We start from the raw sequence: 24241 nt of genomic DNA, 5'->3' as shown, positions 1-24241 counted from the left end.
TTCGCATTCCCCGCTCTATAGCTTTTGGCATCGTAACTTCTATATTTGGTTTACATTCCCCGCTCCGTAGATCTAGCCATCATAACTTTATCTTGCTCAGCCGTTGTTACAAAAATTATGGCCTCGCTACTATGTTGTTTGTGCCAATTTTTTACTCCATGAACATGTTGGCTTGCATTCCCCGTACTACAGGTGATGCCATTGTTTTGTATCTAGTTCATTGTAAGCTAACAAAGTAAGGACTTAGTTTGGCATGCTATCACTCGCTATCTAGCCCGTAGTACAAATAAACTTGTCATACTACTAGATAATAATTTTGCGTGCCATCTTGTTCTTCAAAAGCTGCATTATTGACTTGTTTCTCTCGACTTGGCATGACGCTCACATATGGAAAGCCGAACATATTGGTTTGCATTCCCTCTTATACAAGTTCACAGTGATCCCACTATATTCCGTATCCGGTCCATCCTAAGCTCCAAGCATTAACTATCCTCTATGTGTTGCTCATTACAAGTTTATATCCCGAAACATCTTGATTTGCATCCCCTTCACTATAAGTTCAGGAGTATTATTTAGTTCACGGCCAAAATTAAGTAATTGCACTTGGCACATGTTGGTTCACATTCCCTCCTCTTTAGCTTTTGCCATCGTAACTTCTATTTTTGGTTTACATTCCCTCGCTCCGTAGATGTAGCCATCATAACTTCATCTTGCTCGCCGTTGTTACAAAATTTATAGCCTCGCTACTATGTTGTTCATGCCAATTTTGTACTCCCCGAACATGTTGGTTTGCATGGGACTCGACAAGTAGTAAGTCCGTCTGTTTCATTCTAACATGCTCGTTATATTGGCCGTTGGTATGCGGCATGCACTCTTTGTTTGCTTATTGTGCGCATTACAATGATCTTGTTATAACGACGAAATGATGAGTTCCAAATTCTTTGGCAAACAATATTGCAGTTTCTTTGCGTTTCCATTGTTGCTGTCTTAACTTGTAATGTCTTTGTTTCGTATATAGGTGCCGCATGGACAACTTAAAAGATTGCCGGATCGCTTCATTGTATTGCTAGGTTTAATTACCATTCAATTTCTCTCGGGTTCCGTAATATTTTTTCAAAGCCTTGCAACTGATGTAATATTTAGTTAGTTTTTATAGTTCTTTCGCGCATTTTTTCTTTGGTGCTTGTGGTAAGTGAGGCTATCCGACGTAAATCAATGCCGCGTAAATATTCTCGCATCTAAATCACGAATTCCCATCCCTTAAACGGCCCAATTAAGCGAAATCACATACGTGCCGGCCCGCAAAATCCTAAAGCGCCTTTTACGCCGCATATAAACAAGAACTAAACGGGCCGGCCCACTTACTTATTGGGCCAGCCCACTTGATTAACCGTGGACCCCACACTTTTATTGGGCCGGCCCACTTGCTTTAAGGTGGACCCCACCCACTACTGGGCCGGCCCACTAACTAGTTGGGCCAGCCCAATTGCTTTTGTGGTGGTCCCCACATACTAAACGGGCCGGCCCTTTAAGACGAAAGTGGGACCCACTCGTGTTTTTGGCCCGCCCACTAGCGTGTTGGGCCGGCCCACTTGCTCTATGGTGGACCCCACATACTAAATGGGCCGGCCCTTTAACAGAAAGTGGGACCCACTCGTGTTTTTGGCCCGCCCACTAGCGTGTTGGGCCGGCCCACTTGCTATACTGGTGGACCCCACATACTAAATGGGCCGGCCCTTTAACCAGAAAGTGGGACCCACCAGTGTTTTGGCCCGGCCCACTATCTTGTTGGGCCGCCCACTTGCTATATGGTGGACCCCACATACTAAATGGGCCGCCCTTTAACAGGAAAGTGGGACCCACCGTAGTTTTTGGCCCTGCCCACTATCTTGTTGGGCCGGCCCACTCGCTATATGGTGGACCCCACATACTAAATGGGCCAGCCCTTTAACAGAAAGTGGGACCCACCGTGTTTTTGGCCGGCCCACTATCTTGTTGGGCCGCCCACTTGCTATATGGTGGACCCCACATACTAAATGGGCCGGCCCTTTAACAGGAAAGTGGGACCCACATGCTAATTGGGCCGGCCCACTAACTTCTTGGGCCGGCCCACTTGCTTTAATGTGGACCCCACTTTGTAAATGGGCCGGCCCGATAACAGAAAGTGGGACCCACATGTCTTGTGGGCCGGCTCCTTTGCCCGTTGACCGGTCAAACGAGTGCATTCGGCCCGCCCACATGCTTAGTGGGCCGGCCCATTAAAGTTTTGACCAACCAACCTTAGAGGTTAGGCCCGCCCACGTAACTAATGGACCAGCCCAGCCATATAGTTGACCGGTCAAACTAAGTCACCGGCCCGGCCCGCAAACTTAATGGGCCGGCCCGCTTAAGACGTGGCAGCCTCGTGTGGGCCTACCATCTACCACGGGGTTTCAGCCGGTTAACGCCGTTAACCGCGCTAACCCGCGTCCGCCACGTGTCGGCTTGCATGACGTCGCTAGCCAACGGGCTCCCGAAACACTTGGGCAACGGTCCGATTTTCCGTGGCGGAAGGGCGCCCAAGCGCGACGGACCGAAAAATCGTCGTAGGACTTTGCCTCGACGCAGCTTCCACAACGTAACCCATATCGTCGGGTTAGGCCCATAGGCGACGAAAAATACCCCTTAGCGGATGATTTTGAGACGTTGTCTATCAGAACTTTTCTTGTAGTGATCACCCCTGTTACTAGTGCTTTTCCAGGTGCAGCTGAATTGACAACTCAGTTGTTAAGGCTTATAAGTATTCTTTACCTCCCCTTGTGTCGAATCAATAAATTTGGGTTTTACTTCCCTCGAAGACTGCCGCGATCCCCTATACTTGTGGGTCATCAAGATCATGTTTTACGGCGCCGTTGCCGGGGAGGCATAGCTCTACTCATAAGTTCACCTGGGGAGTACACTCTACCTCTCTCTCTGTTTTTATTTTATTTTATTTGGTTTTGCTTAGTTTACTTTTGCCTAGTTTATTTGTGTTTAGTTTATTTCTGTCTAGTATTATTTTGCTTAGTTTACTTTTGCTTAGTTTCCTTTTGTCTTGTTTTATTTTCCTCATATACCTGAAAATCCATAAAAATTTGAAAAATCGAAAAATTAAAAACTGCTGTTATGGGAGAACCTACAACCTACTTGGAGCTTACAGAATGTTATAATAATTATAGAGAATCAAGAGCGGGTGAAGTAATGAGTGCTATGATAGAAAAATTGAATACAATTGCTAAAATCTTGCTTAAACGCCATGATATAAACTGTTGCTCTCAACAGGATACTAAACATCTTAAATTTCAATGTGGCTTTAGTGAGGAATTTTTAATTAAGAACTATAATCGGAATTGCTATATTCATTATGGGTTCGAAGAGGTAGAACAATTTGTCGTATTTATGGGAGCTTCTGAGATCGAATCCTTCATGGGTAAAAATTATGAAACTTGTGTTGTTTGTAAGGACCTTAAAGATTATGTCTCTTCTATCCTTAATTTTTTCAATGAAAGTTACAGTGATAATCCTTATATCATTGATTATAAACAGAGACTCATTAATGCACAAGAATGCACTCACAATTTGCAGGAACCTGTGGAAGAAGAAATTGATGAACCTGAAAGCGCATTGGATGAAAAAGAGGAGGAAATTGATGAAACTAAAAGCTCATTGGATGAAAAAGAAGAGGAGAGCGACGAACAAAAGGAGGAAGAATGGATTGGCTACCCATGCCAACCTTCTAATGAGAGTAACTCTTTATCCCTTACACTATTTGATTGTCCTCCATGCTTACCGAAAGAGGTTTAATGTTATGTTCCTGTGGATTCTCTTGAAATATTACCTATGATTAAAACTTGTGAGAATAATTATGCTACTGTTATATATGATAATCCATGCTACTTTGATAAATCTTATGATAATGCTTTGTTTGTGCCTGATGTCGAAATGCATGGTACTAAAGAATTTTGCTTGGCAAATGTTTATGATAAAGCTCTAGATGATGGTCCTATGTTACTTGATAATATTAATTGTACTACTAATGAAAATGGGATTGGAAAAGTATTGACTTTATTTAAGAGTCTCATATCTCTTGAGATTGATTGATCACCTTGTTATATTATTGATAAAAGTGAGTTTGGAAGTTTTTATCCTACTATATTTGAGCTTGATAAAAATTATATGTTTGTGGATCATGAAAAGTATGCTGCATGTGATAGTTATATTGTTGAGTTTGTTCATGAAGCTACTGAAAATTATTATGAGAGAGGAAAATATGGTTGTAGAAATTTTCATGGTACTAAAACACCTCTCTATATGCTTAAAATTTTGAATTTATTCTTGTTTTATCTTCTTATGCTTGTCACTTTGTTCTTCATGAATTTATTTGTGTACAAGATTCCTATGCATAGGAAGAGGGTTAGACTTAAATGTGTTTTGAATTTGCTTTTTGATACTCTCTTTTGCTTCAACTCTTATTTCTTGCGAGTGCATCATTAAAACTGCTGAGCCCATCTTAATGGCTGTAAAGAAAGAACTTCTTGGGAGATAACCCATGTTTTTATTTTGCTACAGTACCTCTATTTTATATTTGTGTCTTGGAAGTTGTTTACTACTGTAGCAACCTCTCCTTATCTTAGTTTTGTGTTTTGTTGTGCCAAGTTAAGCCTCTAATCGAAGGTTGATACTAGATTTGGATTTCTGCGCAGAAACAGATTTCTATCTGTCACGAATCTGGGCTGTTTTCTCTGTAGGTAACTTAGAAAAATATGCCAATTTACGTGCGTGTTCGTCAGATATGTACGCAACTTTCATTAGTTTTGAGTTTTCTGATTTGAGCAACAGAAGTATTTATTAAAAATTCGTCTTTACGGACTGTTCTGTTTTGACAGATTCTGTCTTTTATTTCGCATTGCTTCTTTCGCTGTGTTGGGTGGATTTCTTTGTTACATTACCTTCCAGTAGCTTTGAGCAATGTCCAGAAGTGTTAAGAATGATTGTGTCACCTCTGAACATGTGAGTTTTTGATTATGTACTAACCCCTCTAATGAAGTTTATGAGAAGTTTGGTGTGAAGGAGGTTTTCAAGGGTCAAGAGAGGAGGATGATATATGATCAAGAAGAGTGAAAAGTCAAAGCTTGGGGATGCCCCCGTGGTTCATCCCTGCATATTTCAAGAAGACTCAAGCGTCTAAGCTTGGGGATGCCCAAGGCATCCCCTTCTTCATCAACTTATCAGGTTTCTTCTATTGAAACTATATTTTTATTCGGTCACATCATATGTGCTTTACTTGGAACGTCTCTGTGTTTATTTTCGTTTGTTTTTGTTTGAATAAAGATGGATCCTAGCAATCCTTGTGTGGGAGAGAGACACGCTCCGCTTTTTCATATGAACGCTTGTTCTTCGTTTTACTTTTAATGTTCAATGATAAAAGTTGGAAGCTACAATAATTATTTTTATTTGGTTGGAAACAGAAAATGCCTCATAATGTCTTGGATAATTTGACACTTGGCAATTGTTTTGAGCTCTCAAGTAGATCATGATTAAGTTTTTTCATGTAGTTTAAACCTATTAGTGGAGAACTACCGTAGAGCTTGTTGAAATTGGTTTGCATGATTGGTCTCTCTTAAGGTCTAGATATTTTCTGGTAAAAGTGTTTGAGCAACAAGGAAGACAGTGTAGAGTATTATAATGCTTGCAATATGTTCTTATGTAAGTTTTGCTGTACTGGTTCATACTTGTGTTTGCTTCAAACAACCTTGCTAGCCTAAGCCTTGTACTGAGAGGGAATGCTTCTCGTGCATCCAAAACCTTGAGCCAAAAACTATGCCATGTGTGTCCACCATACCTACCTACTATGTGGTATTTCCTGCCATTCCAAGTAAATACTTCATGTGCTACCTTTAAACAATTCAAAATTTACTATCTCTTATTTGTGTCAATGTTTTATAGCTCATGAGGAAGTATGTGGTGTTTTATCTTTCAATCTTGTTAGGCAGCTTTCACCAATGGACTAGTGGCTTCATCCGCTTATCCAATAATTTTGCAAAAAGAGTCGGCGCGGGGTTCCCGACCCCCAATTAATTAACTTCATTAATAATTCTCTTCACATGTTTTGCTCTGATTCATCAGTAAGCAACTTAATTTTACAAATAGACACTCCTCCATGGTATGAGATTGTTGGAAGGCACCCGAGATTCGGTTAGCCATGGCTTGTGTAAGCAAAGGTTGGGAGGAGTGTCAACCATAAATAAAACTAAAGTACATGTGTAAACAAAAGAGAAGAGGGATGATCTACCTTGCTGGTAGAGATAACGTCCTTCATGGGAGCCGCTCTTTGAAAGTCTGTTTAGCAAGGGGGTTAGAGTGCCCACTACCATTCGTTGACAACAACAAACACCTCTCAAAACTTTACTTTTATGCTCTCTATATGATTTCAAAAACTTAAAAAGCTCTAGCACATGATTTAATCCCTTCTTCTCTCTGCGAAGGGCCTTTCTTTTACTTTATGTTGAGTCAGTTTACCTACTACCTTCCATCTTAGAAGCAAACACTTGTGTCAACTGTGCATTGATTCTTACATACTTGCTTATTTGCATTCATCATATTACTTTATGTTAACAATTATCCATGAGATATGCATGTTGAAAGTTGAAAGCAACCGCTGAAACTTATATCTTCCTTTGTGTTGCTTCGATGCCTTTACTTTGAATTTATTGCTTTATGAGTTAACTCTTGTGCAAGACTTTTGATGCTTGTCTTGAAAGTACTATTCATGAAAAGTTTTGCTATATGTTATCTATTTGTTAGCAACTATAGATTATTGCCTTGAGTCACTTCATTCATTTCATATGCTTTGTAATAGTATGATCAAGGTTATGTAAATAGCATGTCACTACAGAAATTATTCTTTTTATCGTTTACCTGCTCGGGACGAGCAGGAACTAAGCTTGGGGATGCTGATACGTCCCCGACGTATCCATAATTTTTGTCCTTCCATGCTTGTTTTATGACAATACTTACATGTTTTGCTTGCACTTTATGATGATTTCATGCATTTTCCGGAACTAACCTATTAACAAGATGCCACGGTGCCGGTTCTCGTTTTCTCGCTGTTTTTGGTTCCGAAAAGGCTGTTCGGGCAATATTCTCGGAATTGGACGAAATCAACGCCAAACCTCCTATTTTTCCCGGAAGGCTCCAGAACACCGAAGAAGAGTCGGAGAGGGGCCAGAGGGCCACCACACCATAAGGCGGCGCGGCCTGGCCTGGGCCCGCGCCAGCCTATGGTGAGGAGCCCCCAGGCACCCTCTTGCGCCGCCTCTTCGCCTATAAAACCCCTTTCGACCTAAAAACGCAGTACCAATTGACGAAACTCCAGAAAGACTCCAGGGGCGCCACCGCCATCGCGAAACTCCAATTCGGGGGACAGAAGTCTCTGTTCCGGCACCCTGCCGGGACGGGGAAGTGCCCCCGGAAGCCATCTCCATCGACGCCACCGCCTCCATCATGCTCCATGAGTAGTTCCCCCATGGACTACGGGTTCTAGCAGTAGCTAGTTGGTACTCTCTATCCCATGTACTTCAATACAATGATCTCATGAGTTGCCTTACATGATTGAGATCCATCTGATGTAATCGGTGTTGTGTTTGTTGGGATCCGATGGATGATACATTATGATTAGTCTATCTATAAAGTTTGTGAAGTTATTGTTGCTGCAATCTTGTTATGCTTAATGCTTGTCACTAGGGCCCGAGTGGCATGATCTTAGATTTGAGCTCTATACTCATTGCTTAAATTGTATCTACAAGTTGTATGCACATGTCACTGTCCGGAACCAAAGGCCCCGAAGTGACAGAAATCAGGACAACCGGAGGGGATGGCGGTGATGTGAGGATCACATGTTTTCACGGAGTGTTAATGCTTTGCTCCGGTGCTCTATTAAAAGGAGTACCTTAATATCCAGTAGATTCCCTTGAGGCCCGGCTGCCACCGGCTGGTATAGGACAAAAGATGTTGTACAAGTTTCTCATTGCGAGCACGTATGACTATATATGTGTTGACGTCAGAAACCCACCGGCGGGCAGTGACTGGTCAACACCGTAGAGCCGGGAACGACTAGGGCTGCGGCTGGCCCCAGTCCCTCAGAGCGACGGCCCGCAAAGCCTCCTGGTCGCGCGCCGATGCGGGTTGCAAGGGCGTGCCACCTGACCTATACCTGGTCAGGAAGGTGTGGATGATGCCTCGCTTAGTTTCCTGCAGGGCACACACGTACACGTTAAATACGAGCCTCGATCGGCTCTCAGGTTGTCTGTGAATCGGCTCATGGAGCCGATCCACCCATGATTCGTCCGAGGTGGCCGAATATATGGTGGTCCTGCTTGATCATGATAAAGCATATGAGATCCACGACGATCTGGGGTTTTCACCGCATAATCGGATCATCCTACTCACGATTGGGCCTCGCGCTCACGCACGGTAAACGTAAGCCAACCCTAGACAAGGCCTAAAAACCAACACTAGGTTGATCCTCGGAACGTCCCGTCTAGGGGCAGCAAACTACACCCCGCATGCCGCTGGATCCTCCAACCCTTTGTAAGGCCTAACTATTGCGAGATATTAAACTAATCCTTGATAAATCGAGGAGCGACCGTAACGGATCAGATCTACTAAATAACGATCAAGCGGGGTGCCGCCCTGCACCCATGATGAGGTACGGGGACGGCTAGATGCGCGAGGGTTGCACTACGACGGCATATGATACTAGGAACAATGCTAACCCTAACACATCTATGATAACTACGTTGCTCGCCATCAAAAAGGCTTCGATGACGAGCAACGCATGAACAACTAGGCAGGCTCGTGCTGCCTAGATCGCGAGATGCGATCTAGGCAGCATGATGCTTACCGGAAGAACCCTCGAGACGAAGGAGTTGGCGATGCGCCGAGATTGGTTTGTGTTGAACGTTGGTTGTTGTTTATTCCATAAACCCTAGGTACATATTTATAGTCCAGGGGACTTTCTAATGTGGGCGTGCACTAAACCGTGCACGAGATAAACTCTAATTTCTAAACTAAGATGCGATCTAATATGTTACGGATACACGGGCGGTTCAGCCCAACTTGGTAAACCAGGCCGATTCACGTATTTCTTCCACGTACAATCTTCACGTCCATCTTGATCGCGGCCCACCTCTGACTTGGTCAAATTCTGGTGATAACACATGCCCCCCTGGTTTTGGAAATGATATTTCCAAAATCATTACGCCTTTCCTTCGTCGGGTCATGTCGTGGCAGAGCAGAACCGTCGCAGAGTTCTTCATCATGATAACTTGCCTCCTCAACTTCTCTGCACGATTTGACAGTTTTGGCACCACTTCCTCGGAAACTGCTGTGGCATTGAATTTTTATCAAGCCCTCTTTTATTTAACCGCCCCAAACAGTTCTCCTCTGCATCTCCTTCGCATTAGCACCCAAAAAACCCTCCTGCGCCACCATGTCCTCTTCCTCTTCCGCCTCATCGGATCTTTCCACCCAGTCCTCTTCATCTCGCGAGCCGACGCCGGAGCACAACCCGGCGGAGGTCCATGCGGCCAACATCCGCCGCGCCATTGCGGCCGGGGAGGAGTCAGACCATGACTTCTCCATCCGAGTCGAAGGACGACAAGTCCCTGACTGATGGGGAGAGCGATCTCCGCTTCCTCGCCGACAAGGAAGCGGTGGAAGAAAGCGAGGACGATCGCTTCTCCTGGGATGGGGCCACCTCCGAGGAGGTGAAGGAGGAGGAAGAGGAGGATGACGATGACGACAGCTCCCCCGACGAGCCGCCGGCCAAGCGCCATTGCCCCTGGCCGGGGAATCTGAGTGACTTCGACAGCGACGACGACGACGACGACGAGGAAGATGAGGACAATGAAGGTCCTGTCGGCGGCCGCTGGAGCAGCGACGACGAGCCGGCCGGGAGCAGCGCCGACCGGCGGCGATGACGGCGACGACGAGGGGCAGCAACGGCCCGTAGATAGGGCCCCTAGCATAGGATCCGTAGAAGTAGGCGGGGCAATGTATCCCCTTTTGAGTGCAATCAGCTCTACTATGTAAGAAATCTCGCCTATTAATGAAGAACCTTTCCCCAATCTGATTTGCCGATTTCTTCTGAGTTCAATTGAGCCGATTCGTCCCCTTTGCCAATGCGTGATGAGCCGATAGCACCGCATCGGTCCTTCAAAATACGCCCTTCCCTTCTTCAACTGATGATTTTCTACATTTGGCAGAAAATGCGAGGATCTTCAGGAAAACCTTTGAACTTTCCCAACCAAACCCAATAATGCTCTTCAATATTCATCATTTGTGAAGAAGGTTGCAATGAAGGACCAGCCGATGGTATCCCAATCGGCTTTTAAACAGAGTAAAACAGAGCACCCACCAGGCCTGCTGTCCCCCGAGTCTTGGCCAAGGCAAAAACAAAAACGAGGGCGCGTGACTTAGCTGAAATAGCTCGGGCTCGATCATGCGAGCCGGCCGATTTGTGCAAATCGGCTTGCGAGAGCCTTCAAGGCGGGCTGCCCCCGAGCTTCTTCGGTCCGCTCCTAGCGCTCTCGCTGGTCGGATCGGCTCCTTTCCTTTGGCGGATCTAATGCGATCCATCCCCGTCCTGATCTGCACGTCCAGGCTGCCCTTGAAGAGAGGATCCGAGCCCTTAAATTACTCCATTGAGGAGTTCTTCCATTAAAATCCCCTATCGTGCTTCATTGATCCTCCGATCGTAACAGTTATTCCTCTTGAGTCGATGGCCGCGCATCGGCTATTTCTCAATTCTAAAGTCGATGCCCTTGCATCGGCTGTAAAATGTTTAAAAATTTTAGGCCGATTTGTGTATCGGCCCCCATACTCAGTATTATCTCATATCCTCGTGTTTTATCCATCTAGGTGCCCCCGAGCCGATTCTGTCAAGAGAATTGATGGTATCGGCTCTTCAGGTAGTCCCTGTTGGGTCAAACGTTGATCCCAGGCAGAATGGATGGTGAGGATAATTTTGGCCGATTGCTGGAATCGGCCTCCACGTTGCTTGCTTAGTGAAGGTTTTGTAATATCCCTTCATCAGTTTCGGAGGGCCGATCGCAAGGATCGGCCTCGCCATGTTGCTTATCGACGTAGTCTTGCTACTCGTCCATGTCGGTGGATAAAACCAGCCCAATCTCTGACCTTATCACGTTGGAGCGCTTACTGATGTCCACCTTGGGTGCAACGTGTGATCGTGGAGGTCTACACCCCGCCGGGCGAACGAGCACCATGTTCGTGCCAGCCGAAGTTTCATCATCGGCTCTCTTTTGCTTGGGGCGCCACTCTTTTCTTTGCGGCAGTCCCTCCTCATCCAGGGTCCTCTGGACTTTCGCAGCCAGATCAGGTCGCGCCTTCCTCAGCGTATGCAAGTACATCCTTTCGGCTTCCTCCGGACCGCGCAATCGCTGAACCCTGCGCTTTTGTGAATGGCTGAGACCGTCAGGGCACCACCTTGGACGGTGGCACCTGTCTTCTTCGTATTCCCCTTCGTCTTCCGAATCCTCGAGATCTTCCAACGGAGGGGTCTCGAGCACGTCCGTTTTGCGGTGGGAGAGGCCCTAAGCGCTCGAACACGGACACGTTGGCTGTCTCCTTCTTTTTCCGGTTGCATTACGGGCGGTTGCCGATTGTTGGTAATCGGCTCATTCCTGAATCCCAGCGAGTGTACGAAGAAGGGGCGGTGCCAATGCCTGTCCGTATCGTCCTGCTCCCTGCCGTGGCGCTCCCGCCGCTCCTCATCATGATTATGCCGGCGATGTCTTCCGTCGTTTACGGTCGGACGACCTCTTTCATCATTGTCGTTGTATCGCCGGCGTTGGTCATATCGACTAACATACTTGTTGAGGAGGTGATCGAGAGAGGGGTCGTTGGTATCTTATGTTCTTCACTTCCCCCTCGTGACGTAGCGCTTGCCATCTTGACGGAGCCGATCGCATGGAGCGGCCCCCTCGGTATCCTTGCTGCGAGAGCAGCTTGTCCTCATCCCCGTCCTTCTCAGAGCGGTGTCCAAGCTCTACCATGCTGATGTTGGCTGAGAAATCAGGCTGGCACCCTCCAAGGTGGGTAAACTCCACCATGTTGACGGCGGGGAAGGGGTGTGTGTCGACCTTCATGGCATACTCGGTTAAAAATTAGTCGCCCATTTTCTATTGCCACTTGGATCTGCTGACGCCACACCCTGCAGTCGTTAGTGGTGTGGGTGAACGTGTTATGCCACTTGCAGTATGGCTTTCCGTTCAGCTCTTGCACCGTAGGAAACTTGTGGCCTTCGGGTATCTTTATGTGCTTCTCCGCGAGTAAGAGATCGAAAATCTGCTCGGTTTTCGTCACGTCGAAGTCGAACCCTCTTGGAGGCCCTGGTGGCTTTACCCATTTGCAGGTTCTCGGGCCTGCGGCTCGAGTCCACTCAGCCACCTGCGACCTCTCGTTCTCCCGTAGGACCTTCATCTTCGCCTGCGTCAACCATGGTAACCACGCGCTTGAATTTATCTTGGTAGACATCCGGGTGGCGTTGTTCATACGGCTGACAACTTCGCACCATGTGTGCTAATGAAGGATAGTCCGCCCGGGAGGCCACTTCCTTGATCGATGATGATAGACCCACCACCGCCAATTCGATCTGCTTCTTTTCGCTTACGTGAACCGAATAGCATCGGTTCCTAACGATCTGAAGCGCTGGATGTATCTCGACACTCGTTTCCCGCGCTTCGTCGTACTTGTGCTAGATCGGCAATGCCAGCCTCGGAAGCCTCTGAGTGGTATTGCTCATGGAACCGTTCTTCCAGCTGCTTCCAGGTCTGGATTGAGTTCGGTGGCAGAGACGTGTACCAGCCGAAAGCCGATCCTGTGAGGGACTGTGAGAAGTACCTCACGCGCAGCTCGTCTGACGCTGAGATCATGCCCAGCTGTGCCAAATATCGGCTCACGTGCTCGATGGAGCTGGAGCCATCTGATCCGCTGAACTTTGTGAAGTCCGGGAGCCGATATTTGGGTGGTAGCGGGATCAATTCGTACTCGTTGGGGTACGGCTTGGTATAGCCGATCGCCTTTCTTTTCGGCATCATGCCGAACCGATCTTTCGAGGATCGTACAAATTTGATCCGCGGTGATGGCTGCGAGTGCCGAACCCTGAAGATTCGTCGGAGTGGCGTACTTAACCAGCCATGCCTGTTTCTCTGGTTCTGAGCCAGCTGCAGGAGCTGGGCTCGGGAGTTTTGTCGGGGTGGCGTATTTAGCTAGCCACGTTTGCTTCTCAGGGTCTGCCTCCGACGTTCCTCCTGTTGCCCCAGAAGTCCCTGCTATAGCGACCTGGTTCGAGGGTGCCCGAGTGCTGCGATCTGGCACGTATGCGCATGCGTATCCGTGCGGGATCTCCTTGGGCGCGTCCTGTAGAAATTGGTAATCACTGGGGTCACCACCAATCTTGTAGACGACATAGGCCGATGAGTTCGGCGCTTCGGGCGCTGCCAACGCGAACGGCAGCGGTGGACGGGACTGGAGTAGCAACTCCCCTTGATGAGTCCCTAGGGCTGGTCCTGACGGAGAGTACTGATGGCTCATGATCTCCTGGATCACGCGCAGCGCGACGCGCTCCAACGTGTTCACCAGGCTCTCAGAATGGCGGTGTAGCGAATGAGCCACCATGAAGTTTATCTCCTGACGCAGCGACCTGGTGCGTTCCTCTGACGGGGTGGACAGGTCCACTCCATCAAGCGCGCCTTCAGGTGTGAACCCCTTCCATCTGATGCCGTGGGAGCGGGTCCTGTGGAAAGAGCCGATTAGGTCGGCTTCGAGGGCAGACTTGATCTCGTCGTACTTCTTCTTGAGCTCGCCAGTGAGCTCCCCGTACGTGACCGGAGTTTCTTCTGCCACTTCTGATGAAGATGGCATGGTGTTCGATGTTGAAGATGGTCCCACCGGGCGTGCCAGAATGTGTTGACGTCAGAAACCCACCGGCGGGCAGTGACTGGTCAACACCGTAGAGCCGGGAACGACTAGGGCTGCGGCTGGCCCCAGTCCCTCAAAGCGACGGCCCGCAAAGCCTCCTGGTCGCGCGCCGATGCGGGTTGCAAGGGCGTGCCACCCGACCTATACCTGGTCAGGAAGGTGTGGATGATGCCTCGCTTAGTTTCCTGCAGGGCACACACGTACACGTTAAATACGAGCCTCGATCGGCTCTCAGGTTGTCCTGTGAATCGGCTCATGGAGCCGATCCACCCATGATTCGTCCGAGGTGGCCGAATATATGGTGGTCCTGCTTGATCATGATAAAGCATATGAGATCCACGACGATCTGGGGTTTTCACCGCATAATCGGATCATCCTACTCACGATTGGGCCTCGCGCTCACGCACGGTAAACGTAAGCCAACCCTAGACAAGGCCTAAAAACCAACACTAGGTTGATCCTCGGAACGTCCTGTCTAGGGGCAGCAAACTACACCCTGCATGCCGCTGGATCCTCCAACCCTTTGTAAGGCCTAACTATTGCAGATATTAAACTAATCCTTGATAAATCGAGGAGCGACCGTAACGGATCAGATCTACTAAATAACGATCAAGCGGGGTGCCGCCCCTGCACCCATGATGAGGTACAGGGACGGCTAGATGCGCGAGGGTTGCACTACGACAGCATATGATACTAGGAACAATGCTAACCCTAACACATCTATGATAACTACGTTGCTCGCCATCAAAAAGGCTTCAGTACGAGCAACGCATGAACAACTAGGCAGGCTCGTGCTGCCTAGATCGCGAGATGCGATCTAGGCAGCATGATGCTTACCGGAAGAACCCTCGAGACGAAGGAGTTGGCGATGCGCCGAGATTGGTTTGTGTTGAACGTTGGTTGTTGTTTATTCCATAAACCCTAGGTACATATTTATAGTCCAGGGGACTTTCTAATGTGGGCGTGCACTAAACCGTGCACGAGATAAACTCTAATTTCTAAACTAAGATGCGATCTAATATGTTACAGATACACGGGCGGTTCAGCCCAACTTGGTAAACCAGGCCGATTCACGTATTTCTTCCACGTACAATCTTCACGTCCATCTTGATCGCGGCCCACCTCTGACTTGGTCAAATTCTGGTGATAACAATATGGAAAACATGCCTACATGATTAATGAATTGATGTTCTTTCTTAATGCTTTATCAATCCTATCAATTGCCCAACTGTAATTTGTTCACCCAACACTTGTCACTTGTTATTGGAGAGTTACCACTAGTGTAGATCGCTGGGAACCCCGGTCCATCTTTCATCATCATATACCCGTTCGATATGTCATTGGAAGTAGTATCAACTATTTTCTGGTGCCATCGCCTCTGTGTTACTGTTACCGCTGCTGTGTTACTATTACTATTGCTCTCATATTACTGCTGCTTTCACATCACCCCTGTTACTAGTGCTTTTCCAGGTGCAGCTGAATTGACAACTCAGTTGTTAAGGCTTATAAGTATTCTTTACCTCCCCTTGTGTCGAATCAATAAATTTGGGTTTTACTTCCCTCGAAGACTGTTGCGATCCCCTATACTTGTGGGTCATCAGTACCGCTGAGGTACCTTCATGGCCTCTGCTAGCCCCGGACTCAACCCGGTACCTTGGCAGTACCAGGGCGGAAGTTCCGTAACTCAAAGTTACGGTACCAAAGAGGTACCATGTCAGAACTACCGCTTGAGAGCGGTACTTCCGCTAGAGGTACCGTCAAGGTACCATACTTTGTTTTGTGGGCATTTCTGTGTGCAATCCCAGAGCGGTATCTCAGGCCGGTACCAGTAGGGTAGCGGTACTACCGCTACTGGTACCGGTAGTACCGGTCAGGCAGATTCTGCAATTCCTCTTTCCCTCTCCAACCACGTCACCTCATGACACACACACAAAACTAGAAAACCTGTAAGCTACGCTTGAGTCTTCCAATCATGATGCGTTCAGCGAGGGCACCGTGCACCTGCAAATCTATTAAAGACAATCTATGCACACAGTTAAATTAATTCAAGTGTTGTTATCAAACACACAAAAACACGAGGTATAGACCTTGCTCTTTCAATCTCCCCCTTTTGGTGTTTGATGACAAAACAAGAATTTGCAACATAGCATAAGATATTATGATAAGGTTCTAGATTTGCAAAAACTAGACGGAGCTCCCCCTAGATGTGTGCATAGTTAGAATATGCATTTGAATACAAATACACACATCCTAGAGATATAACTCCCCCTAGATTCTACAAATCAAGCGCATATGCAACAAGGATATTTAACATGTTTATATAGAATATGCACACTATGGAGGCAACATATGACAATACAAGGAGCTTTGGGTGAATGTGTCATACCTTTGCCTTGAGAAAACCCAAACTTCCAATAATAATGCCTCCATAGAAATGGTGTAGCCACAATAGATGAATACCGAATACCAATATAGGCTACCACGAATAGGTCTTATTACAAACAGGGAGATCCACGAAATAGAGTAGCAAAGTAGCAAGCATACGAAAAAGTTTCTCAAATAACTAGGGATAAAAAGCGATGCCAAGACCGAAAAGTCCAAAATGAAGCACCAAGCCCTTGGCATCCCATCCTAATAGAGCAACTTCTCCCCCTTTGGCATCGGAACACCAAAAAGGGAGAGGAAGCATGCTAGTGCCCCAAGGGGATCACTCGTCATCCTCGTCCTCGTCTTCCTCCTCCTTGTCCTCCTCGTCTTCATCCTCACCATACATGTGCTCGTCCTCCTCCTCCTCCTCCTCCTCCTCCTCCTCTTCGTCTTCATCTTCAACGTGGCCCTTTCCATGAGGTGGTGGAGAGGGGAGCACGATGCGCTCGGGGATGGAGTCCTCGGAGCTTGACCATGTGTGCTTGGACTTCTATTCTCCAGGAGGGGTGATGTTGTTCTCGGAGCCATCGGAGATGGGGAGACCCATTTGAGCCATCATCGCCTTTTGGCGTTGACGGATCTTCTTGTTGTCGACGTGTGCTTGGTACATCTTGTCTTGGAGGTCCTCATTGAAGCAAAAGGACTTCTTGAGACGAGCGGTGAGCTTGGCAAAGAGGCCTTTGGTCTTGACGGAGTTGGGCACAAAGTCGGAGTCGTCACTATCGGCCTCCTCCTCCTCCTTGTCCTTGGGAGCATTCTTGCCATACCTTGGGAGAGAATGATTCTTGACGACGGGGTTGCGCTCTTTGTGGATAGTGATTGGGTAGCATTGTTCAAGGAGGTCTCCACGATTGGCTTCCTCCCACTTGAGGCAAATGAGCCTCATGATGTATGGTGCATATTGAGGAAGTGCGGAGGAAGGCACAATCTTGCATCTCATGCCATATGTAGTCCATGACGTCCAATTGCTTGCCTCGGCCCTTGTTCTCTTAAGTACGCACAATGAGGTTCACAAGAAAACCATGCACTTCATCGTGGTTGGTGTGCTTGGGGTTGATGGTGTTGCGGTAGATCCGGTTTATGATGTCGTAGGTTGTAATGAGGTCATAGGCACTTCCACAAAGTACTCTCCCGGGGAGGTAGAGATTGACCATCTTGTCCTTGCTCATTGGCTTGTGTTGGAGATGAATCCGAAAGTAGTTGACCTAGCTAGGCGCCACCACGGGGCTTGGATAATCCTGTGAACAACATAGGTTGTAGGGGGGTAGGGGTTAAGTGCACAAGCCTCAGAATTGTAGCGCAAAAGGACACTAACAAGCAACAAAAGTTAAATTGCACAGAGCGGTAGTACCGCAACCCAGCTCGGTAGTACCGCTTGAACCGGTAGTACCGGCCACGAATGACCGGTACTACCGTTCGAGCACAGCACCACTAGATCTAGGTCGTGATTCATAGCATTGAGGCACAAAATTTCACATGGTGTTGCTAGCTAGTACCCCTCTACATGGAAAAGCTTTCTAGGTCAAAAAAAATGTATAATATATCAAAATCATTGTGGGAAAAAGGTACATCCGAATTCACCAGGGTTTACCCGGTTAGACAATTTTTAGATTCTCAAAATTCCAAATTCCTTCCTATAAATGTTCCAAGAAGACCCGCTCAACCAGAGGGTCTGAAGGGGGCACTTTAATCTGATTCGTCCATTTCACCTACTACAGTGATTTTTACATCCCACTTTCTACCTCAGCCGTTGGATGGAGTTAAAACTTTTCTCACTCGTTTGGCAGTGAAAGAGTCCATGACGCGTGGGACCTCCTACGTGCAGGACCCAGGGGTAAGAGGCAGACAGGCTAGCTCGTTCGGTCGCCTGGTCACCTATCCGCCAGAGGTGAGAGAATCTAGATCGAACAACGTCCCCAATCCTGGCCTCGCTCCTCGCTCCCCAATCCCCACCTCCTCCTCTCCTCTCCAATGGCAGCCTCCTCTCCTCCCCCATTTTCTTTTCTCCTCTCTCCCCCTCGACTGGATGCGGGAGCCAGCGGCGGCATGTAGAGCCTGTCGAGGCAGCTGGAGGCAGGGAGCACGCGCCTAGCGGCGGCGATGGCGGCTGGAGGCGGTGTTCAGCGCGTCGAGGATGGCCGCCGCCGAGGACAGAGCGGCAGAACCTTTCGTGGGCGGCGACCACGACCAGGCCAGCGAGCCTCATGCGAGGAGCGCGCCTGGCCGATGACGGGTGGGAGGAGGCGGCGCGGCAGCGGGCGGTGGACGTGGTTCCCGGGGAGCTCCTCGTGAAGCAGCAGGAGGTTGAGGTCGAGGCAGCGGCGGCGGTGTTGGCCGCGGCGGACGCGAAGGAGGAGGCGCGCCTGGCCGAGGTCGGGTGGGAGGAGGCTACGTGGCAGCGGGCGGCGAACCAAGATCCGGATCTCCCGCTCTCTCTCTCTCTCTCTCTCTCCTGGTCTTCAACGACACACGGCAGATGGGGAGGATGGCTGGGAGGTGGTGACCTGCTTCCCAAGAGTCCATGAAGAAGCTGGAGCTTGTGGCGCCCTTTTGCTACAGGCCTAGGTATGTGATGTCTTCCCCCTCTCCCCTTAAAGAACCGAATTTTTTGAAGCCTACAGTGCAGGTTTGACCGCAGCGACGAGGTCAAGCGGCTGTCCAAGTCGACGAAGAGCAAACCATGAAGGATCTGGGGCTGTTCGGGCCTGCAGTGATTTAATTTGCGGTGTGGGGATAGAGAGTGGTATGCACATACGTAAGCAACATGAGCTCACATAGAAATAGTAGAGTCAGACTGGAGCTCTCGCTGGCTTGGCATCACAATGCATAGTTCGTAGCTAAACCCTACTGAGATGTAGATTCTGATGTATTTAAGCTCAGTCCAAGAAACAATAAAACGAAACTGGTTTTACTTTCTAGACTAGATGTGTGATGAAAATCTTCCACAATTAGTTTGTCATGTTCAGTTTATACAAATTAATTTTGTCTGATGTTGTACTGCTTGACTTCAGGGTAATGATGGTATCTACCGTCCTCCAAAACATCAGAAGGTATTATGGATGATAATCATGGTAAAGACGCTTCAAGGAGAGAAAAGGCACCACCAAGTATGGCAATATAATATTCTTATCTCAAGGAGATTATTGATGTTGCTGCTTATAGGTCAAAAGAGGTTCGTATATAATTCTGTTTGGCTAGTTAGTTGCTTTCTTAGTTGCAGATTAAGCTATATGGTGTGCTGTTCTTGAGCTAAATAGCCTGTATGTGCAACTTTGCAGTGGGACATGATTTGTACTGCTCTATTTCGATTTGAGATGAAGATTTCTATCTGTGCTGCTGCTACCGGGGTTGTGCAGGATTCGATACAAGATGGTGTTTATGTGGTGGAGAGGGAGTCCTGGAGGTCATTGTCAACCAGAGATTGCTAATGGTATTGCTGTAACCTTTTAAGAAACAATGGTGGAAATTAATCTGGCTATGGTAATGGAAACTATTAATCCCTTCAAAATATGTCAGATCTTGTCCTGGACAAATAACTGGCAATCTATGTAATTCTTGTCAAAAATTAATTAACTTTGTTTTTTAGATAATAGTTAACATCCCAGTTTCGTTAGGTGTCGCCTGCTTGTTCGCGGCGCCCCCAGCGGTGCGAATCAACAACGGAGGAGGCCATGGAAGAGAGGAAGGAGGCATGGATATGTTGTGCCAAGTAGATGCAGTCAGCGATAGAGCGCTAGCTGTAGTCGACGACTGAGCCGGACAGGTGGATCCCCTCCCCTGTCTCGGTATCTCTCAACTTGGGACTTCTCCACCGTGGTATGAGTTTTCCGCCTGCATTGGCGGCTTGATATGGTTCAGGTGTCTATGAGGCTATTTTGAGGGTCAGCCAGAAATAAAAGGGCATATGTAAATGCATATTTGCTGGGTCTTTTTTGATACTTTTGGTAAAAGAACCTTTTGTTTTCTATAGCTAAATATTTTATTAAGATTGGGCAGGAAGACAAGGAGGATGTTCTGTGTTCTTCCTTGGTTTACTGATGGTGCTTCTTTGATTGGGTTGGTGCAGGATAGCGGCCAAGTTTCTTCTATGTGTTGGTGATATTAGTCATGTCCTCGATGCTTGGAAGATATATAGCGATCTGTGGGGGTAGCAGCCAGATTTCTGCGAGGTAAAAAAACTGGGCGTGTGAAAAGGAACCTGAAATTTCGTTTGCTTTAAAAACTAGGCGCGTGAGATCCATTTCTATACTTTTGCTTTAATTTTGTTTTTGCGGGATGAAGTGGGATGCCACATTGCCAGCCTATGATGGCCTGTGAAAAGGAAGCTGAAAACTGAATTTAGATAATATTTTTTCTGAATATTTCCTGTTTTAGAGTACATATGTCCATCTTATTCCTTCCTCACTAATTTAATTCTATTTTGCAGCTAGGCTTTGGATGTCCAGGAGTTTCTTACACCCCAGCATTAGTGTTCGTGGAGTCCATCGTTGTTGCAGGTATACCCATTCTCCCCATCTCTATTTATCCCCTTTCTTCTCATGTATATTGGCACAATTTGCTCCCTAGAATCTATAGTATGCAATATGTGCTACTGACCAAGCATTTGACGGTTTTATGATGAACTATAATAATCGATCCATTTCATCACATGTAGCAACTTCTTGCGATTTGAATATTTTATTTACAAAAGGTGAATATTTGCAAGCACAGTGTGGGCATGCGAGTGAGCAATTGAAATTCCACTTGGAAAGAGCTTTTGTCGACTGAGGTTTACGTCGCCGTAGAGTTGTGACACAAGTCGATATGTGCTAAAGATATACTGAAACTTGACTTTTATGAGGCATGTTTACAAAAAGGATTTCAAATTTATATTATGACCCTTTCCGCAAGAAATATTCCTATTTCGCACCTACCTAATAAGCAAGCTCAGTTGACCTTCATGGGGCCAAAAGTGAGACCTGAGTAGATGAATATTATTATTTCACACCTAGCCATATCACGCTGGTAAGCAAGCTCAGAGGAATTCTGTGAGCCGGGGACCTTGATAGATGTACATGCCTTTTTAAGTCCACCTCAATTTTCCAGTGATATAAGATGTGTGTAGGTAGGTCACAACTTTGTTTTTTGTTATTTTTAATTATTTGTCTCCGAAGATGAACTTTCTTTTTGCAGTTAGTTGTATTTTTGTGCATTTATGCTACCTAAAGGAAGTGCATATTATGGACATCATGGTTTATATATTTAGTTCTTTACAGAACAGTAAATCTTGCGTATATGTTTTCTAGCTTCCATTTCTTCATTTGGGTTTTTTCCTCTTCCTCGTACCAATTTTTTGGTGTGTATATTTTAGAGTCACAACATATGAGTCATAATACTTGCCTGGCCTTTCATTTGGGTGCCACTGAAAATTGTGATTCCCATTTCAGCTGGTATATTATCTCGCAACAACCGAGATGAACCATTCTTCATCGCTTTAGTGGCCTTAAGCAAGGTAATTTACCTCCTCCTTTACATGGCATGGTAGTATTTGGTGGTTGCTTTCCATTACTAAAGTGGGGGTTGTTACTATATTTTTTGTGCAGATCCATGTGCTTTCCAGCGGCTCCATTCTTTGCTATATACATCTCCTGGTATGCCGTTCTTGATGTACATAATTTTACGATATGCTTTCACGCGGTGTTGCACTGCTTTATGACCTGGTTTTGGCTGGTTGTTTCTTTTTACCTGGCCCTTTTCACTTTGCAGGTTCTAGGATTTAGTAGGTTGCTTCTTGTCTCATCTTGTACCGGTCTCTGGTTCTGTGCTCTTCTGTTGTGTTGAGGTTGGTCTCTTTCTTCTCCTTACTAGGAATGCATCTTCCATTTAGGGTCTGTTTTCTCTATGATGATTGACTGATTGTTCTTGCTTTGTATCTAATACATCGCAAGTGCTCAACCTGTAAGACCTGATTAGTTTCTAGAGATGGGAGGCATTCGAAGCTTAAGAAACTTTCTCTTTCAGTTTGGTATTGCCTAGAGCCGATACCTTGAATGAAAGCATCATGTTCTGTACAGTCTGTGTGGTGCTAATGAAATTGCACGGCTATGAGCCTTTTTCAGAATTAGATTGTTTAAATAGTTGATAAATGAGAGTTAAGGGAAGGAACATGTAGCTTACAGCTTGACCTTCCCTAACCTTATGGGTGTTATTGTGCAGAGTTGATAACTCTATCAGATGCACCAAAGCTCAATGTATTACAATTTGAAAGAGGCAGCAAGAGATTTATGTATAGGGTTTAGGATTCATCTAATTACTTGATGTATATATATAGTTTTCTATTTTTCCGTTCTGCTGGCTTACAGTGCTCTGTTTCTATATGTTCCGTTCTTTTCACAGCCCTCCTTTTGTTTTCTGATATAGTGAGGGGTGGGTATAATAAGATGGTTTTCTTCAATATCACTGTGTTATACTGACTTGTTCCCTTTCTTATCTCTGTCTACCAGGTTGTTCTCTGTAGGGCCTTATCTTCATGTATGGTTCCTATTACGAGCTTAAGGGCATGTTTGGGAAGCCTCCAGCTTCCCAAAATCCTTAGATCCAGCTCCGTCAGCCCAACTCCAGCGTCTGGACTGGAGTAGTAAACGTTCGGGATAGATTCACTCTTTCTTTTTCTCGGTCGTCTTCCCCCATTATCACGGGATTTCCAATTCCTCTCACCACCAGATATTCCCTCCCATCGAGTCAAGGTCGGAGGAGCCCTTCGACGAGGAGATCGAGGGAGCGGAGGCCGGAGAAGCTGTTGCAAGAGTCGATCTTGGAGGAGGACGCCGGCAGGCTCGTGGAGGCGCGTGTGAATCGGGCTGAGCTCGAGTGGATGGGCTTGATGACTGCTGCCAGGTGTGGCTCGGGCCTGGGTCGTTGATGTAGATGATTCCAGTGGATGCGGAAGGAGGCGGCGTCAGGTTGGAGGCCGGGAAGAGTATGGAGGCCGCGGCGGGGGAGCTCGGGCGGACAGGCGGCTCCGGTGGCTCGGGCAGACGGCGAGCTCGGGTGGACGGACAGCTCCGGCGGCTCGGGCGGACGGCCAGCTCCGGCGGCTCGGGCAGACGGCGATGCCGGAGTGGAGGTGCGGCGGCGGCTCGGGAGCCTGTGGTGGTTAGGTCAAGGACGGGTCGGGAGCACTTGGCGTGGTGTGGGAGAGAGCCTCGCTCGGGGAAGGAAGGAATCGAACCGAGCAGTTTTCTCACTTGGCGGTGGCAGAGCGTCGTAATTAATTGCTGCTCCGCGCCGGGCAGCTCCGCGGATCAGCGAAATAGGTGCTCCGCGAATTACACAGCCGAATCGTCCCGCTCCGCGGATCTGGCTCCGTGGAGTTGCCACGTTCGGCGCTGCTCCGGGCCGAAGCACCGCGGATCTGGGAGCCGGAGGGTTGCCGAACACGCCCTAACTCGCTGGCACCAGCTGAAGAGCTTATCTGTCCAAGAGACCAGGAGTGGATGCGTTTGGGGATCATCCTGGTTGTGTATTCTGATCGGTTGAATATGGTAAGTTTGCCAAAGTTCTTTACTATTTAGATTGTATGTTTTAGCAAAATCTAATTTAAGTGAAACTTCACTACATGTGTAGAACATCAATCCATGTCCGACGCAGCCCTGCTCACTTGCAGAGATTGATACCTATGATCGTGTGTTATAAGTCATAACAAGTACACCATTCGGCTTAAAAAAGCAAACACATTAGTTAGGCACAAAATCCCATTCCCAAGATATATTTCCATCATGCCAGGTTTTGCAGTGTGTCTATGTCCATAATGAAT

At 47.2% G+C, this 24241-nt stretch overlaps 3 long non-coding RNA genes across 5 annotated transcripts; all 3 read left to right on the top strand.

Annotated features, from left to right (window-relative positions):
* Positions 1-18882: 18882 nt before the first annotated feature.
* Positions 18883-19795, top strand: LOC124686475. 2 transcript variants are annotated; one of them, XR_006997837.1, is made up of 4 exons: positions 18883-19011; positions 19085-19189; positions 19458-19618; positions 19725-19795. It is a non-coding gene; the product is annotated as an uncharacterized LOC124686475 (long non-coding RNA). The 2 variants fall into 2 exon arrangements; XR_006997836.1 differs by having other exon boundaries at positions 18883-19189.
* A 60-nt stretch (positions 19796-19855) lies between these two features.
* Positions 19856-21935, top strand: LOC124686473. Of its 2 annotated transcripts, none has more exons than XR_006997834.1 (5): positions 19856-19876; positions 20061-20262; positions 20513-20615; positions 20877-20942; positions 21873-21935. It is a non-coding gene; the product is annotated as an uncharacterized LOC124686473 (long non-coding RNA). The 2 variants fall into 2 exon arrangements; XR_006997833.1 differs by having other exon boundaries at positions 20873-20942.
* Positions 21936-22039: 104 nt separating this feature from the next.
* LOC124686474 lies at positions 22040-23540 on the top strand. Its single transcript, XR_006997835.1, has 3 exons — positions 22040-22076; positions 22192-22267; positions 22929-23540. It is a non-coding gene; the product is annotated as an uncharacterized LOC124686474 (long non-coding RNA).
* The last annotated feature ends 701 nt before the right edge of the window (positions 23541-24241 follow it).

Source organism: Lolium rigidum, chromosome 2 (genome assembly GCF_022539505.1).
Source record: "Lolium rigidum isolate FL_2022 chromosome 2, APGP_CSIRO_Lrig_0.1, whole genome shotgun sequence".
NCBI classification, from domain to species: Eukaryota; Viridiplantae; Streptophyta; class Magnoliopsida; order Poales; family Poaceae; genus Lolium; species Lolium rigidum.
The sequence above is the reverse complement of the archived record's forward strand: the minus strand, read 5'-3'. Positions and strand labels throughout refer to the sequence as shown.